General features: G+C 36.5%; 1 long non-coding RNA gene across 2 annotated transcripts in view; it reads left to right on the top strand.

The window, feature by feature from the left end:
* Positions 1-4,650: 4,650 nt before the first annotated feature.
* LOC147341457 (uncharacterized) overlaps positions 4,651-20,312 on the top strand; it is a 77,628-nt gene continuing 61,966 nt past the window's right edge. The window contains exon 1 of one of the 2 annotated variants that reach the window (XR_015159077.1): positions 4,651-5,012. This is a non-coding gene — a long non-coding RNA (uncharacterized LOC147341457). The remainder of the gene's footprint in view (positions 5,013-20,312) is intronic. The other variant, XR_015159076.1, reaches the window with a different exon arrangement.

Below are 20,312 nucleotides of genomic sequence, written 5' to 3'. Positions count from 1 at the left end.
AGTTGTTGATGGACAGGGAGGCCTGGCGTGCTGCGATTCATGGGGTCGCAAAGAGTTGGACACGACTGAGCGACTGATCTGTTCTGATCTGAATGACTTCCTAAATTTTTATCCGGAAGAATATCTGTATCCTAAGAAATGAGTACACTACATCCTTACTGAACCAAACTTGGATTTGCTCTCCTGCTCACACTGAAGCCAATCTACTGATACCAGGTTGTGGTGAAGGAAAGGGAAGTATTTATTGCAGGCATGAAGCAAGGAGTCCAGGCTCCTAAGGCCCAAAATAGTTGAAATCCCCAATATATTTGAGGGAAAAGTTTTTAAAAATAGGGTGAGTGAGAGTAATCAGCTTATGGACATTCTTCTGATTTGTTGGTGATGAGGTAATCTGATGTGAAGAACTGATTCTTTTGAAAAGACCCTGATGCTGGGAAAGGTCGAATGCAGAAGGAGAAGGGGACGACAGAGGATGAGATGGTTGGATGGCATCACCGACTCAATGGACATGAGTTTGAGTAATTACGGGAGTTTGTGTTTGACAGGGAGTTCAGGCATGCTGCAGTCCACGGGGTCGCAAAGAGTCAGACACGACTGAGCGACTGAACTGCGGTAATCCGGAGTCAGTCATCAGCCTTCTGGTTCCAACTGCTCTGAGGTCTACGTGCTGTGGTGGTCAGCACATAGTTAAATTCTTCCACCTGGTAAGGGTTTCAGTATCTGCAAAACATATCAAAGCATATGACTCAGAATATTACTATATCCCTTGAGGAGGAACTTAAGGTCCTTGACTTTGTCTAATGGCTAAACTGTTATTATTTTGCCTTGCCTGACTGTTTTCCTTTGTTTTTGAATATTTTCAATTCTCTGATTAAATTTATTCTTTGGAACTTGGGGAAGGCCTAAGTAGCTCAGGTTTTTCTACAAACAGACAATTGAAGGACATTGCGGGGGCAGGTCTATCCCAGGAGGACCCTATAGGGTGCTACTCAGTTACACTTACTACAAAAACAATGATGTTTTTTGGATATTTTAATTTTTTACTATGTTGATAAAATGCCAACTTCCTTCATAAAAAAAGAGCCATGTGTATAATTTCTCAGTTTTTATATAAATGGTGTCAATGGAGTTATATACAATGGCCTGCTAGAGGTAACACACACCAGCTTAAGAAAGTTGATTATACTCATTTCAGACAGCTGGCTCACTAGTATACTACTGGCTGTACAGGAATTAAAGTGGTGTGCTGGTAAATGTTTAACAACTGGCTCTCTTAGGAATGCAAGTTTGGGTTTACACTGTTTCCCAATTTCTAGTATGTATATATGCCCACTACCATGTCAGTTTGTTGTCTCACTAAACATAGAGTTGGGAATAGAAGCACAGACTTGGTACTTGTAAATCAGTATGAGTTGGCTCCAGCATATCACTGGACTCATCTCAAACTTCCTCTTTGACCATAGTGGATTTTAGAGCTTCATGATGGAAACAGAAGAGAAATCTATCATTCCTGTTGAAAGAAAGGGAAAAGAACAAGTCTGTTTTGATCAATTTGCTATATAGTTATTTCCTTGTTAAGAATAATGTCCTCCATACTATAGTAAAAAACCTCTATCCACCATGTGGGTATGTCGATTATCATTTAGGCTAATACTGCCTCAATCTTTTTAGGATTTGGGATGATGAATATTATTCAGTAAAATAACATACTGAGAATAGTTAATTCTGTAGCTGCATATTTTAAAGTCAAACAGGTTTTTAATTTCAGGCAATGTAGCAAAAAAGCTGGTTATACCGGGAAATTTATTGTAAAAAAATATACGCTTTCTTTAAGTTTTTGTAACATTACCACGTGAAAAGTTAAAACACCCTTCAAAACACAGATGGTTGGCTAATTAACAGAACATAGGTGCTGAAATACACTACATTGTGAAACAGGGCATTTCAAAGTATTTTCTCTAACAATTGAAACTCAGAGGAAGAAAATGCCATAGTTTCACAAGTCTGGAATTATGCAATAAAAATTTAATCAGATACAATCACATAATGATTTTTTTCAGAATGAATATTTCAACTGCCAGCCTTAATACTAAAGATTAGGTGTTTAATATATATTATTTGTAGAAAAATATGCTACAATTTATTTAGAACTAGTTGTAATAGAAACTGCCTATATTTCACAAGTCAATGAAAATAAGAACATTGGAGAATCATGGTCACAATGACACGTTTTAAATGCACCTCCAGAAGAATAATTTTCTATATAATATTATCTTAGTCTGTTTAGGATGCTATAACAAAATACCAGAAACTGGGAAACATAAATAACAGAATTTATTTCTCACAGTTGTGAAGGCTAGAAATCCAAGATCATGGTGGCAGCCTGGTTGGGTGAGGACCCTTTTCCTGGTTGTAGACACATTTCTGGCTGTGTCTTCACATGGTGTTAAGGGGCCAGGAAGCTCTATGTACTCTCTTTTATTAGAGCACTGATCCCATTCATGCCTGCTATACTGTCATGACCTAATCACCTCCCAAAGACCTCATCTCTGATACCATCACAATGGGCACTGAGATTTCAACATACAAATTTTAGAGGAACACAAACATTCAGACGATATAAAGTATGAACAGGAATTTGTTATACTTAGTAAAGATTTCCAAATTTCCATTGCTCTGAATTATATTATTGCCCTATCAGGCTTTAGGAATGATATTGCAGCAGTAAGAATAAGGTCTACGTATATTTATAGATTCCCCCATGATAATTCTTAATGTAATAACAAGGCTGGGATTAATGTGTGTTTATGATTAATCACAATACTTAAGAAATTGCCTGGTTGGTGGAATATTGTGGTTGTCTATACAGAGCTGGAATGTGAAGTCAAGTGGGCCTTAGAAAGAATCATTTTGAACAAAGCTGGTGGAGGTGATGGAATTCCAGTTGAGCTATTGTAAATCCTGAAAGATGATGCTGTGAAAGTGTTGCACTCAATATGCCACCAAATTTGGAAAATTCATCAGTGGGCACAGGACTGGAAAAGGTCAGTTTTCATTCCAATCCCAAAGAAAGGCAATACCAAAGAATGCTCAAACTACCGCACAATTGCATTCATCTCACACGCTAGTAAAGAAATGCTCAAAATTCTACAAGCCAGGCTTCAGCAATACATGAACCGTGAACTTCCAGATGTTCAAGCTGGTTTGAGAAAAGGCAGAGGAACCAGAGATCAAATTGCCAACATCCACTGGATCATGGAAAAAGCAAGAGAGTTCCAGAAAAACATCTATTTCTGCTTTATTGTCTATGCTAAAGCCTTTGACTGTGTGGATCACAATAAACTGTGGAAAATTCTGAAAGAGATGGGAATACCAGACCACCTGACCTGCCCTTTGAGAAACCTATATGCAGGTCAGGAAGCAACAGTTAGAACTGGACATGGAACAACAGACTGGTTCCAAATAAGAAAAGAGTACGTCAAGGCTGTATATTGTCACCCTGCTTATTTAACTTATATGCAGAGTACATCATGAGAAACGCTGGGCTGGAAGAAGCACAAGCTGGAATCAAGATTGCTGGGAGAAATATCAATAACCTCAAATATGCAGATGACACCACCCTTATGGCAGAAAGTGAAGAGGAACTCAAAAGCCTCTTGATGAAAGTGAAAGTGGAGAGTGAAAAAGTTGGCTTAAAGCTCAGCATTCAGAAAATGAAGATCATGGCATCCGGTCCCATCACTTCATGGGAAATAGATGGGGAAACAGTGGAAACAGTGTCAGACTTTATTTTTTGGGCCCCCAAAATCACTGCAGATGGTGATTGCAGCCATGAAATTAAAAGACGCTTACTCCTTGGAAGAAAAGTTATGACCAACCTAGATAGCATATTGAAAAGCAGAGACATTTCTTTGCCAACAAAGGTCTGTCTAGTCAAGGCTATGGTTTTTCCAGTGGTCATGTATGGATGCGAGAGTTGGACTGTGAAGAAATCTGAATGCCAAAGAATTGCAGCTTTTGAGCTGTGGTGTTGGAGAAGACTCTTGAGAGTCCCTTGGACTGCAAGGAGATCCAACCAGTCCATTCTGAAGGAGATCAGCCCTGGGTGTTCTTTGGAAGGAATGATGCTAAAGCTGAAACTCCAGTACTTTGGCCACCTCATGCAAAGAGTTGACTCATTGGAAAAGACTCTGATGCTGGGAGGGATTGGGGGCAGGAGGAAAAGGGGAGGACAGAGGATGAGATGGTTGGATGGCATCACCAACTCGATGCACTTGAGTTTGAGTGAACTTCGGGCATTGGTGATGGACAGGGAGACCTGGTGTGCTGCAATTCATGGTGTTGGAACGAGCCGGACAGGACTGAGCGACTGAACTGAACTGAACTGATACAAAGGTTTGAGACTAATACATAATATAAAACATTTGAACAATCTAGCATTAAGTATCATGTAATATCCTTCCCATAACATATCACAGATTGAGATGTCCAGGTAGCAGATTCTGAGGCAGGATTTACAAGATAAGATGTTAATCAGTGCTCTTAGAATCAACACCTGTAGAAACAAGAGGTGGGAAAGGAGCATTGAATGGAAAGAATAAGTTGAGCTGTGACCAAATAAGGTCTTAGCTGGCCCTCCTTGAGAACTCTAGAGCTGATACTGCCCTTCCAGATTATTCCAGAGAGAAGCAAACAGGCTGAGGCTTTATATCTTCACAATGATCAGTAATTTGATGTAGGCTGCCAAAAGTACGTGAATCTTGGGTGGGGCAATATCTTCCAGCTGAGGCAATCTCCAAAGAGGGCTGACAACAGAGTGCTAGTCAGGGGAAAGTTCATTCCTGAAGGGGCGTTCTAGGAGAAGCATCATGGCCTCTGCTATATAAATCTAACAGAACAGAAATAGTGGTCACCCACCAATGGGTACAAAATTTATTTCTCCATTGTTTCAGAGAGGTGTAAGTTGAAAATTTCATCTGCCCACATCCATCCAACAACTGGTTTCTTCCTCTGTAAGTACTATTTGATTTGAATTATACTCTTTTAGCAAGAAAGTATAGTGATTCTTTTCTCTGAGTGGGGTACTATGCAGTAAATATGATATGATGGCAAAGCAATGCTGATGTGATAGAAATTAACTCATGTATCAAGTGTTTCTATTTAGTTTTCTCTCTGTGTGGCATAACACAACACATTGCATGTACTTTTTATATTATTTGATGTATACATGTAAATATTGACTTTTCTAACTGATTCTACAAGATAAATAAGTCTTCCTACACATATTGGACCAAATAAGAAATTTACACATCTTTAATATTTAGAAGTGTTTACTCTTGATACACTATTTATATGTTCACTGCTTCCCATTGCCAGAAAGTGCAAAGTTTTTCAGCTCTTCATGAGAAGGCTAAACAAAGAGGAGAGCATAGTACTATCAGTAGACACATTTGTTAGTAATCTGTGAAATCTAGATATATACAACTCTTTGGGTTCCTATTTTTAACCCAAAGACAGGGCGAGAGAATGTTGTAGCCAATGTGTGTATCCTGCTGTGCTGTGATTGGGTGTTACTGCAGAAGGAAGCACAGTGGGATAAGTTAGTGTATAATAAAAATCTTGGAAGCCCTTTTGCAACATATGTTGTATGGGATAACCACATCAGTGAAGTAGTGCAATTTCAATTACAACACATGCTTTCAGATGTTTCTTTTTCTGTAATTTTTGTTTTCTCATGTTTACTCTTTATTTTGCATACTGCTCTTTTCTTGTGTTTCTACTTGAATTGCAGCCCAAGGGAAAAGGGAGAGAGTTCAATATTAAACAGACCTTTACTAGCTTTGGCCAACTAATCCTCAATAGATTGTATCTTGTTAACTTCCCCATCTGAGAGAGGACTTATCTAAAGTGGCATCTGATTCCATTTCCCCCAAACCTCTAGGCTGCTATCCTGTTTTTTAAACCTGCCTTATTTTTCTTCATGGGTGAATTCTGACACTGTGATTTCTTTCTTTAATATTTTTTCTGTTACTTCCAGTAGAATGTTAGATATTTTATACAGTCCTTGGTTTCTTGTATTTTTTACTTCTCTAGTACTGGAACATAGGGTTAAATAAATGGCAATTCAGGTATATATTTCCTAGTTACACTATTATCTTTCAACCTGTCTTCCAGAATTAAGATGTTCATAATTTTGAGTGTCTAAATTGTTTAATCACAGCCTTAATACGTGGAATGTACTTTGTTACTAATTCCTTTAAGTCAAACCTTAAGAGCTTCTTTTTTATCTTTATGTGTATTATAAAAATTTAAAACATATCCAAACGTAGAGAGGACATAAAGAAAGCACCCATTTTCATCATCCAGCAAAAACCACTTAACTAATGACCAGTTTTGTTTCATCCATACACATGTATGCTTCCAAACATACCCGGGTTATTTGAAGCATATGTTAAGATATCTTCTGGGGTTTCCACCGGAGGCTCAGTGGTAAAGAATCTGTCTGCCCACACAGGAGACATGGGTTGGATCCCTGGGTCAGGAGGTTCCCCTGGAGAAGGGAATGGCAATCTACTGCAGTACTTTTGCCTGGAGAATCCCCATGGACAGAGGAGCCTGGCAGGCTACAGTCCATGGGGTTGCAGAGTCTGATATGAATGAACATGCACACACAGACACACACAAGGCATCTTCTAATACAAGTAACAAGGGATTCACAACAGAAGCCATCACCTTTTGGGAGTCAAACATCCTGAGTTTATGAGGTGTAAACAACCCCTATCTTGCTTCAGTCTTTCCACTTACAAGTGCTGTGAGGAAACTTGAGAACAGTTATGTATAAATATAGATTACTTTGTATCCTTTGACTAGTTGTAGTATTTGAGTGAAGCTGAAGCAATAATTAGATTTTGTTGTTGTTGTTTTTAATTGTATTGAAGTACAGTTGATTTACAATGTTGTGATTCAATTTGCTATACAATAACCTCTTTTTCATTGTGGTTTGTCACACGACATTGAATATAGTACCCTCTGCTATACAGCAGGACCTTGTTGTTTATCCATTCTATATATAATAGTTTACATCTGCTAATTCCAAATCCCAATCTTTCCTTCTGTCCCCCATCCAACCCAGCAACCACAAGTCTGATCTCTATGTCTGATCAACATTCCAGTTTTATATCCTTCTCCATATTTGCAAGTATGTTGTTTCAACCAATCGTTTCTCATTCTATTGATTTGGGCCCTATTTTTTTTCTTGGAAAAATATGCATAATGTTATAAAATATAAAAAATGGCCTAATTGTTATGAAAGGTATTTGTGAATTATATCTCAATCAACATGAGAAAAATAAATTGTTTTAAAAGTGAGATGAAAAATAAATATATTAAATGTTGCAATTGAGAAAACTTCACCTAGGAGTTTATCATTTTTCTGTTCTTTTTATATAATTTTTATCATTATGACAATAATTTATTTACATAAAGAACTATGCCAATGATCTCTGTTCTAATTTTTATTTCCTTCCTTCTACTTTTTGGGGTATACTTTGCTCTTCTGTTTTAAACTTTCTTAATTTGAACCATAGGCTATTGGTAACATATTTTATCTTTACTAACAAAAGCACTTAAACTGAAATTTTTTTTTCTAAGGGCTTCTTTCAGCATTTAAAGCTAAAATTTTATTTCTAAACACTGCTCTAGCTGAATCCTACTCATTTTGATATGTTAATTTTGTGATTGACTCGTGATTTAAATAGAACTGTGATGCTTATTCACAGTTCTTTAACTTATGGGCTTTCCTGGTAGTGCTAGTGGTAAAGAACCCACCTGCCAATGCAGGAGACCTAAGAGACATGAGTCCAATCCCTGGGCCAGGAAGATACCCTAGAGGAGAGCATGGACACCCACTCTAGTATTCTTGCCTGGAGAATCCCATGGACATAGGACCCTGACAGGCTATAGTCCATGGGGTCACAGAGTTGGACACCACTGAGGTGCCTTAGCATGTACGACATGATGCTTATACTCTTAGATATGTGGGGTATTTCTGGATATTGTTATTGACTTCTGTTTTAATTCTGTTGTAGTTAGAAAGTACTTTGTATTTAATATTTTTAAATGCATGGATACTTGTTTTAAAGTTCAATATAATTTATTTTATTGTTGTTGTAGTCTCTCAGTTGTGCCCGACTCTTTGCAACCCCATGGACAGCAGCACGCCACACTCCCCATCCTCATATATTGTTCAAATATGTATGTCCTTGTAAAGCATGTATTCTGAAGTTTGTTGATCAGGTTAAAGTAATCATAGCACTATTTTGGTATTCTACATCCTTATGGAATTTCTCTAACTATATCAATTACTGAGAAATGCATATAAAACCTACTCCTGCAAATGTAGAATGTTTCTCCCTTTTATATTGTCAATTTTACTTCATGTAATTTAAGAAACATTTAAAAGGCATATGTGTAGTTAATATACTCATTATGTTTTCCTGATAAGTTTCTTTTTTATCATTATGACACATCCTTCTTTAGTTCTAAAACTTTGTTTTGGTCTATTTTATCTGTCATTAAACTATGAACTCCAGCCTCTGTGATTACTTTTTTCATGATACAAGTTTTTTCATTCTTCTTTCTTTCTGTGTATTTCTTTGTAATATAAAAGGCATGCCTTGTTGGCAGAATACAGTAAGGTCTTTTTGCTCCTTTTTTAAAAATATGAGTCTTTAATAGATTTTTAAAGATAATTCACAAAATGTGATTATTGATGTGCATTTCATTTTGCCATTTTATAACTTGGGATTTTTTTTTTTTTTTGGTCCTTTTTGTTTTTTATCCCAAGCACCTCCGTCAGCCCTTCCTTGTCATTTTTTAGATTTCTAGAATAGTTTCTTCATAAGAGTCCTTTAAAAAAACAATATACTTTTCTAGTTTACCTTAAATACTGTAAGATAGCCTGACATAGAACACTAATTTAGGCTAATTTAACTTTAACAATCATGAAATGGCAACCCACTCCAGTATTCTTGCCTGGAGAATCCCAGGGATGGCGGAGCCTGGTGGGCTGCCATCTATGGGGTTGCACAGAGTCGGACACAACTGAAGTGACTTAGCAGCAGCAGCAGCAGTATATTATTTCTACTGTAAAAGTTAGATTATTTGAATTTCACTTATAGTAATGACAAAATCAGTTATTTTAATAATAAATATGAGAAAATAGAAAATGGGGATTCTAAAACATATGTTTTACATTTATGAGAGATAACTGGCAGTGAAAAAATATGGAGTCAAGGTCTGAGAAAGAAAACTCATAGAGGTTATCTGCAAATATGGCATTTCTTCTGCCTGTATGAACATTTGTGGATTCCACTGGGGGAAGAAGATAATGCTCAGAATATAACAAGAACTATTGATTACCTAATCTGATTAATGCATAATTTGGGGTCACTTGTCAGCTAAAAGGTGACTGGCCAACCAACCATACCATTCCCAATAAGTTAAAAGAACCCAACTTCAGATTTTTTAAGTCTTTAAAACTGAAATAAGGAGATTGTGAGTACTACCAGCCTCATTACAAATCTGAATGTTAATCATCTCTTGAAGATACCACCCAAGTCTTAAAAATAGTTCTATATTTTTTCATATAAAATTAATTCATTAAATCAAAATAACCAGGCACATGAGATAAGCATGAACAATAATAAGAACATCAAAATCACACAAGAAAAGCAGACCCACTAGGGCTCCAGACAATTTAGATATCAAAGTTTCAAATAGCTTAATTTGGTTAAAGACATGGTAATTTTGGCAAAGAATTGAAGGATGGAAAAAAATAATGGAAATTTTAGAGTGAAGTATAACAAGTGAAAGTAAGAAATTAATGTATGATTTTACTAAAATGTTAAAGATAGCTGGTTGTATAATTAGAAAACTAGAAAATGTAGATGAAAAAAAAAATATATATATATATATACATTATGAAGTCAGAGAAAATACATGGCTAGGAGAGAGTTAAAAGCTTTTATATGTAAGTATTGTCACTGAAAGGGAAGGAAGATAATTGGTCTGAGTATATTTTAAAATATAATGGATGAAAATTCTCGAATTTATGAAAAGCATCAAGATGCAGATACAATAATCCATATGAACCCTAATAAGAATACAGGGAAAGAACACCTAAGAACATGAACATAAAACTCTTTATAAACCAATGACTGAAAAAAACATCTTAAAAGTTTTAAGAGAAAAAAATAATTTCCAAGGAACAACAGCAATGAAGGTAGAATATAATGCAAAGATAGTGTCAGTGTGCTTACAGAACTTAATTGCATGCATAGAATTCTATACCAAGAAAGACAGGTTTCAACAAGCTGAAATACAGACTTTTAAAAGCAAAAATTGATAATTTAGTTACTAGCAGACTTGTACAAAGGTTACTTTATGCTGAAGGAAAATGTTACTGGATGGCAACTTGGCAATTAGGAAGGCAATGAAAAGGGTACATATATTTGAAAATATTAATGAGTATTCATTACATGCATCAGTATTTATAATTTATAACAATAAAATTAAAAGGGGGAAGACTGGAATCAGGTTGACTTCATTTGGATTGCAAATGACAAAAAGAAAAAGAGATATCAAATAAGGAAGAAAAAAATAGGCCAAAAGTAAGATGGTAGACTTTGGAGAAGGCAATGACACCCCACTCCAGCACTCTTGCCTTGAAAATCCCATGGACGGAGCAGCCTGGTAGGAGGCAGTCCATGGGATCGCTGAGAGTTGGACACGACTGAGCGACTTCACTTTCACTTTTCACTTTCATGCCTTGGAGAAGGAAATGGCAGCCCACTCCAGTGTTCTTGCCTGGAGAATCCCAGGGACGGGGGAGCCTGGTGGGCTGCCATCTATGGGGTCACACAGAGTCGGACACAACTGAAATGACTTAGCATAGCAAGATGGTAGACTTAAACACATATATATCAGTAATAACATTAAATTTGGACTGCAGATGACACCACCCTCATGGCAGAAAGTGAAGAGGAACTAAAAAACCTCTTGATGAAAGTGAAAGTGGAGAGTGAAAAAGTTGGCTTAAAGCTCAACATTCAGAAAATGAAGATCACGGCATCCAGTCCCATCACTTCATGGGAAATAGATGGGGAAACAGGGGAAACAGTGTCAGACTTTATTTTTTTGGGTTCCAAATTAACTGCAGATGGTGACTGCAGCCATGAAATTAAAAGACACTTACTCCTTGGAAGGAAAGTTATGACCAACCTAGATAGCATATTCAAATGCAGAGACATTACTTTGCCAACAAAGGTCCATCTAGTCAAGGCTATGGTTTTCCTTTGGTCATGTATGGATGTGAGAGTTGGACTGTGAAGAAGGCTGAGTGCCGAAGAATTGATGCTTTTGAAGTGTGGTGTTGGAGAAGACTCTTGAGAGTCCCTTGGACTGCAAGGAGATCCAACCAGTCCATTCTGAAGGAGATCAGCCCTGGGATTTCTTTGGAAGGAATGATGCTAAAGCTGAAACTCCAGTACTTTGGCCACCTCATGCAAAGAGTTGACTCATTGGAAAAGACTCTGATGCTGGGAGGGATTGGGGGCAGGAGGAGAAGGGGATGACAGAGGATGAGATGGCTGGATGGCATCACTGACTCGATGGATGTGAGTCTGAGTGAACTCCGGGAATTGGTGATGGACAGGGAGGCCTGGTGTGCTGCGATTCATGGGGTCGCAAAGAGTCGGACATGACTGAGCGACTGAAGTGAACTGAGTAGCTCAGATGGTAAAGAATCTGCCTGCAGTGCAGGAGACCCTGGTTAAATTCCTGGGTCAGGAAGATCCCCTAGAGAAGGGAGAGGCTACCCACTCCAGTATTCTTAGGCTTCCCTGGTTGCTCAGATGGTGGGAACAATGTAGGAGGATGTAATTTAGTAGGTGTCAAATAAATCACTACTAAAACAAACTTTTTAGCAAATACATTACTATAAAGTGAAAGAAAGTGAAAGTTGCTCAGTTGTGTCTGACTCTTTATGACCCCATGGACTATACAGTCCATGCAATTCTCCAGGCCAGAATATTGGAGTGCGTAGCCTTTCCCTTCTCCAGGGGATCTTCCCCACCCAGGGAGCAAACCCAGGACTCCCTCATTGCAGGCAGATTCTTTACCAGCTGAGCCATCAGGAAAGCCCAAGAATACTAGAGTGGGTAGCCTATCTCTTCTCCAGAAGATCTTCTTGACCCAGGAATTGAACTGGGGTCCTCTGCATAGCAGGCAGATTCTTTACCACCTGAGCTACCAGGGAAGCCTACATAAAGGCTATATAAACCAAAGGTAATTAAGGCAGCATGGTATTGTTTCAAATATAGAAATATAAGTGTAACAGAGTTGAGAGTCCAGAAACAAACCCATAAATACATGCATTTTTTTTATTACAAAGTTGGCATGGAAGATAAGTAAGAAAACAAAACACTTTTTGATAAATGGAGCTGATTCAACTGGATATTAATGTGAAGGAAGATGAAACTGAACCCCTGACACCACATACACACACACACATTATTCAAGTAGATTGCATATTCCCATATGACTAATAACTAATGAATCTAATAATATTTATATGGAATAATATCTTCAATACATTAGATTTTTTCTTTGAAGAGAATCTGCTAAATCTCCTCTCGGAGCCAAAAGAGCAGTTCAGTCTTCTCACTTATATCAGCTGCTTACCTTCCATTATTTCATCACCTTCTTGCACTACAATTCCTTCTTTGAAACACACTATAGTTCAAGTACACCTTCAGCTTCTCATCCTCCCTATTGGTATTACCCACTCTAGGTCCTTCACACAAATTTGTTTCTAAAAAAAAAAAATTTGTTTCTAATAATGTTTCCTTTTACACAGATTCCTATTCAAGGTTACATAATTTTCACATTGCATAATCCATGTGACTGTTTGGTACTATAATTCCTTAGCTCTCCTCTGAAGATGTATACTTCTACTTGAATGTACCCTCATTCTCTTGGGACAACAATGATAACTTTTCCTCATCTACAATTCAGACTAAGGCTTTTCTCTCCCTCTAAACCAAAATATCCTTTGGTCCTTCACTCACACTCTACCCAGTCTACCATTTTCTCACATTCTATTTTCTTACTCTTTGAAATCATTTCTGCTTTCACACACCTCCCTTCATTGGCTGATTTCCCAACTTTTGTCAAATGAGATGCCATGTACCTTGCTCTTGATCCCAGGTGAGTGAACACAAAGTTGGTTAGAAATCAGTGAATCTTCAATGATCAAATCCACATCAACTTTCCCCAGACAAGTCCTAACAATGTTTTTCAGTTATTTTACTTACCTCTAATTATCTCAACCCTCCCTGTCAATGTTTTGAATCTTTCTCACTCTTTTCAAACTGCAGCTGAATTTGCTCTCCTTGTTTTCACATTCACTAAGAAGAAAGAAACCATCCAATCTGAGCTCTCTCAACTCTTTTTCAAATGCCTCCATGTATTCTTTCAATCTTTTGTCCCTCCATTCCACTTCAGAAGAATTGTCTTTTTTTCTGTTGATCCATATACCCTCATATCTCATCTCCTTGAATCTCTGAATGTATATGTGTCTTCCTCTGCCTCTAGGCTTTACTGTTCAGCCTAATAATTTTCAAATGTGGCTATTGAAAAACAATGATTAGAACACTTTTTCAAGAAACCATAACTTTCAAACTATTTTTCATTGTCTCTCTACACACATACATTTATATATCTCTTTACTAGATGCCCGTTTATTAACCTCATGGAATAAACATCAGCTCATTACCAAACCCATCAGCCAACTTTACTTACTGCATTTTGATTATCTCTCACCAGAATTTGATTACCACACACTTTTCTTAGTATTCTCCTTTCCCCACACCTTCTTTTATAAGATAGGTTTCGCTTCTAGCTCACATTCTATTTCATCATATCTTCTCTTTCTACTTTTCTAAGTTCTCTGCCTTTATTCACCCTTAATTATTAGATGTTGTATAGTGGTTGAATTTTTCCTCCTCTTTTCATATTTCATTTTAATCTTCATACCCCAGATTCATCTTATGTGCTTGTTACTTCCAAACCATATTTCTAGTGCCCATCTCAATTGTTTCAGTACCATCTCTTCAATGAAACCACTATTAATGGTCATCACAGTTAATAACTTCCTTTCATTTACGTGCACAACACTTGGCATAATTCATTTTAAATGAGTAATATTTCCTTGTATTCAGAGTAACTATTTATGTGTTTATATTGTTCCCTTTCTCTAAAATGTAAGTACTTTGGAAGCAAGGATTGTGACTTTGCCATCTCTGTATGGTGATTTTTGGTATTGGATTTTTCTACTTTCCAGTGTGAAACACTCTGGAATCATATTTCCTGTCAGTTTGTCAAGCTTTAGCCCTGTGATGTGATTAGCATCATCTGTACACATGGACCTTAGAAGCAGGAGCCAATTTTTGCTCTACTTTACAGAGATTCAACCCTTTTGTAATTTCTGTGTCAAGGAAACTGTGTTCAACAAGAGATTTTCACTTTGCACTTCAGTACATCAATTCTAAGCATGACACCATCCTGGTCACGCTGACTTCCCTAAAGAATTGTGTGTGTATATGTATGTGTGTGTGTGTGTGTGTGTGTGTGTGTGTTATAAAATTATTCAATCAAATCTCAGATGTTCTTCTAGTTTGGTAGCTAGCAGAAATCTCAGCAGCATTTCCTAAGAGAGGTAGTAGAATAAGAGTTCTCCTGGTCTGAGAAATCATTGCTTCATTTATTGCAACTTTGCCCAGCAGCTCAAATAGTTATTTTGTCTATGTTGTTATAGTTTATGCTTTTATTTATTTAAAAATTCACCTCCATGTGCTGTAGTTATCTGCAATAAAATGAAGATTTTAATTTTAGTTGTATTTTCTCAATTCCAGTCAGTGAAAAGACCAATTTCTCTCTCTCTCTCTTTTTTTTTTTTTAATTGAATATACCACTTCCTTCTTTTCTACTTAAAGGATGCTCAAATAGAGTTAGAGAAGCAAATCTGAGTTAATATTTTCAGTTCTACAGTTTCTATAGCCTTTCCTTTATGTCATTTTATCTTCATGTAATGGCCAGAATGCAAGATTTTCTTAGGTTATATAAAAAATAAGGAATCCAATTAACATTCCTTAATGTTAATATGCAGCTCTTCTTGGTATCTTCCTTTGCACTCTTTGGTGTTTATAAAATAACTGCCTGAACACTACAAGAGTAATAAAGTTCAAAATTAATCATCAAGAATCAGCAGTACTCATGTTTACCAACGCCCCTCCCTCCATGTCCTTTATTCAACCCACACTGGTTTGCTCAACTAGCATGCAATAGAAGATGGAAAACTGCACTTGCCATAAGTATGCTATTGAGTACCCCCTTTCTTCCTGGGATGGTTAGTAGGTTTTCTTGATTTCTGTGTGACTTCATGATAAACATTTATTTTTTAATGTTACAATATCACTGAATTTTTAGTCAGCTCTGTTTTAAATTTTAAAAGCTCACATTGTAATGTTGATTTTTATTTTAGAATTTAGTTTTAGAGTTACCCCATGTTTTTTTTTTTTTTTTTCATATTTACTGGCCCAGAAAATGTGAGTCAACCTTTCCATATGAAATTTTTTTTAATTTTTTTATTTTTAAACTTTACATAATTGTATTAGTTTTGCCAAATATCAAAATGAATCCACCACAGGAAGTGAGTTCGAAAGAGTAGAAATTTAGTAGGTATTATCACCTACCCTAGATAGCATATTGAAAAGCAGAGACATTACTTTGCCAACAAAGGTCCGTCTAGTCAAGGCTATGGTTTTTCCAGTAGTCATGTATGAATGTGCAGAGAAGGCAATGGCACCCCACTCCAGTACTCTTGCCTGGAAAATCCCATGGATGGAGGAGTCTGGTAGGCTAAGAGTCGGATACTACTGAGCGACTTCACTTTCACTTTTTACTTTCATGCATTGGAGAAGGAAATGGCAGCCCACTCCAGTGTTCTTGCCTTGAGAATCCCAGGGACGGGGGAGCCTGTTGGGCTGCCGTCTATGGGATCACACAGAGTCGGACACGACTGAAGTGACTTAGCAGCTTAGCAGCAGCATGTATGGATGTGAGAGTTAGACTGTGAAGAAAGCTGAGCACTGAAGAATTGATACTTTTGAACAGTGGTGTTGGAGAAGATTCTTGAGAGTCCCTTGGACTACAAGGAGATCTAACCAGTCCATTTTAAAGGAGATCAGTCCTGGGTGTTCTTTGGAAGGAATGATGATAAAGCTGAAATTCCAGTACTTTGGCCACCTCATGTGAAGAGTTGACTCATTGGAAAAGACTCTGGTGCTGAGAGGGATTGGGGGCAAGAGGAGAAGGGGACGACAGAGGATGAGATGGCTGGATGGCATCACTGACTTGATGGATGTGAGTCTGAGTGAACTCCCGGATGGTGATGGGCAGGGAGGCCTGGCGTGCTGCAATTCATGGGGTTGCAAAGAGTCGGACACGACTGAGTGACTGAACTGAACTGATTACCTACCCACATTACCACCCTTGTCTGTAATAGGAAAATAGCAAACAGGCAATTCACAAGATGGCTAGTGCTGATTAGGTGAGAACTATGTAGAGTCCAGAGTCTGTCATATCCACCTTGACCAGATTCTCTGAAATTAAATAAATACAAAGGAAACCATTTGGGCAAAATGGACTTTTAGGAATTAAATTACTTCATCATTAATGTACTCATCTACATGATATGTTTCAGTCTTATGTTCTGCATTAAGATTTTCTACCCTTTTAAGTTTTCCTGCTAAAAGGTATTTTCCCTCTTTCTTCACTGATTTTTTTTTCAGAGAAATTAATGAAAAGGCTAAAGCAAAAAAAAAAAAAAAAAAGCACAGCATAAGGAAACGTCCAAGAGAGAATAATAAATTATTGAATTAATCAGTGATTTACAGTGAATGGACATACAAAGATTTAGAAGTCTGTTTATCTACAAGTATAGCTCTGATATTTAACCCTTAAGCATATATTATGTCCTTGCTATAACAGAAATGCTATATGGAAGTTGAAAGGTTGGGTAATGAAACAGGCCATCAGTTGTCAGGGAAAATGGTGCATTTTTGCCTCAACATGGTTCGGGACCAAGTGATTTATTAAAATGACTTAAGTGGTCTATGGATAATCATACAGTTGGAATCGATATTCATTATCTAGTTTCAGGGACAAAAGCTCCACAAATAACCCAGATAACATCTGTTTAAAATGAACAGTAACTTCTATAATGGGGTTGTCTTTCTGAAACATCTTTAATCCAGCAACTTATAAATAAATTTTAACTATCATTATGGAATATATCTACATAATTTTGAAGCTTTTATAACTTCTGGTAGTGCCATTTTTGGGAGATTCACACATTCACCATATGGCTATTGCCTGATGTTTAAATGGATATTTTCTATGGTTCTAAGATGCCCTTTAGAAAATCCAAGAAATGGATTGGTCCTGTTTCAAGGCCCAGAACACATTTTGCCACATGCTCCTTGACCATATTTTAACATATCTGCACAGCTTTCATCTACCTAGACTCACAAGTCCTAACACTGTTGCCTGAGTATGTATGTGTCTCACTAACCTTTCTATCATTTTAGTTTCTCTTACCAAAACTTTTGCAGCTGAGTTTCTCTGAAAACTGGTCTAGTGTCCCAAGTTAAATATCTGTCAAAGGGAGATTCTTTTCCAAATAGGTACTACCAAATACTCTATCAAGAAACAATTATTTCTTTATTATCTATTTTAGTTCCTTCCAGGGTATGATAGTGATCAGCTATTCACTGTATAATTATGAGTACTGATTTGGCTTCTGTAGGGAGTAATTTAACTCATAGATATTTAATCTTCCTTAGAGGACTTATGAGAAAATTATACATAAGGATAAACATCAGCATTAATATTTAAAATCCAAGTGGCTTGGAATAGATTTGTCACGAACAGGAGTATAAAGCCCAAGCAGTGTTTAAAATTTAGACATAAATTGATCAATCTTTGTAGATTTGAATTGGTTAAACTACCTGTAGTTATGCATTTTAAGTTCATAGTATTTGAAGTATTAAATTTCCACTTCGTTTATAATTAAAGGAGAACAAGATGCAGATAGCATTTAGAAAACCAAATATAATTTTAAGAGTGAAAACAAGACTTTAGTTTTAACTGTGGTCTTCTACCACTTACTTGGTTGTTAATTTGCTCCATGACCTTCAGTCAGTAACCTCATTGTGTCTCAGAGGATATAATAATCCTGACCTGCTTTACAGAGGCGTGCTGTACCTTAATTGATGTGTGTTAAGTGCCTGGAGGTACTTTAATGAAAGCCATTATTGAAATGCAATTATTAACATTTGGGATAATGAAGTTAGCTTAGATGGTTTAGCCAAGCCTGGTGTGAAGATGGTTTCTAAGTTCAAGAGCATAAAAATACCTTGATGCAAAACTTAAAAAAAAAGGGGGGGGAGCCTAAAAAAAGCTAGAAAATGAAAATAGAAAATGAAACCATAACTGGCTTATTTGCTGACTTTAGCAGCATCAGGACCTACAGTTTATTGCTTTGTCTCTGATCGAGTGCATTGCAATCAATGCGAATTACTACAGAGATGCTAGGAGATAATTTTGCAAAAATGTCAAAAATGCAAAATTTGGGAGAGCTAGATAGGCTAGAAATGACCGTATCGATTTTGTAAAGGTTGGTAAATTACTACAATACCAACTTACTTTGATGTAGACTGCAAATCTTGCATTTTAAGCAACATCAACTCTAATTTTAAACTTCAGGAAAGGCTTAGTGTATTACATGCATTACTTTCATCCATGAGAAATTTAGAAGATCATGTGCTTACCTAGTAGAAACTAGCTGTGAAATTCCCAGTAGGGCTCATTCTTCTGCTCAACAGTTCCTGCCTGTCTATACATTTCAGTGGGCTTGTCTTTATACTCAAAGATCAATCAAACCACAAAAGAAATGTTAGAATTTAAAACACACCAAAAAAACTCCTTCTTATTCTCAAGAAATGACAGAAAACAACAAAAACATTTTCAGGAAGTGGTCTCAAAAATAGCTATTAAATCTTAAGTAATGTCATATTTACATTGATCATTTTTAAGGTTTTTTTTTTTAAATGAGGTCAATCGCATGTAAATAGCATAACAATGTCTAGAACATAGTCACAGAAACTGAAAATTCAAGGTTTAAAGGAAGTTTCTTCCATTGTATCTTATTTCAGTCACTTCCTTTAACATATCCATGTTTCTAAAAGTACATAATATAATCATTCTGTTAGGATTCATTTTTGTGTTTTGGGCTTCTCTGGTGACTCAGATGGTAAACAATCTGCCTGTAATGCAGAAGAACTGGGTTCAATCCCTGGGTCAGGAAGATCTCCTGGAGAAGGGAATGGCAACCCACTCTAGTATTCTTGCCTAGAAAATTCCATGGACAGAGGAGACTGGTGGGCTACAGTCTATGGGGTCACAAAAAATTGGACACAACTGAGCAACTTCCACTTTACCTTATATTAGCTAAATTTTGTGCAAAAATATGTTAAAACTGCAACAAACATTCATGATATAACTTTCAATCAACAAATTTAATACTAATGAAAAGATTTTTCATCTTTTATTTCATATTATATGTATTTAACAAGGAGAACATTGTTTAAAACCACTTGTTTTTTCCCTCAGTCCAGTTCTCCTACCATCATAGGAGCACAGCACTATTGTAAATGTTTTATAATTCTAATTTATATTAGTAAGCAACTTATACTATTGGGTTTTATTTGTACATTTTAAATATATGTTGATGGAATTATATTGCTTGTATCATTGTGCAATTTGATTTTTCACTTAACATTATGTTCTTAATATATATTTATTTTGATTCATACAGACCTATTTTAGTAATTTAAACATATGTCTTTGTATCCATATACCATAAACTTATATGGACCTCTACATATGGGTTTTAAATTGACTTTTTTTTTTTTTTTTTTTTGCTATTATAAGCAGTGTATGAATGTCTCCTTGTGTACATGTGCAGGAGTTTTTCATGGGTATTTACCTAGGAGTTGAAATGACAATTATAATTTACCTTTGCCAAGTAATATATATTACTTTCTGAAGAGCTTCTGTCAATAGAGATTATCATCATAATACATTGGATTGAAAATCTTTTTTTAATTATTTTTTAATTGAAGGATAATGGC

This window comes from Bos grunniens, chromosome X (assembly GCF_055505025.1).
Source record: "Bos grunniens cultivar Pamir isolate PY7600 chromosome X, Bosgru_T2T1.0, whole genome shotgun sequence".
In the NCBI taxonomy this organism is placed as follows: domain Eukaryota; kingdom Metazoa; phylum Chordata; class Mammalia; order Artiodactyla; family Bovidae; genus Bos; species Bos grunniens.
Note: the sequence above shows the minus strand (reverse complement) of the source record. Positions and strands in the feature narration are given on the sequence as shown.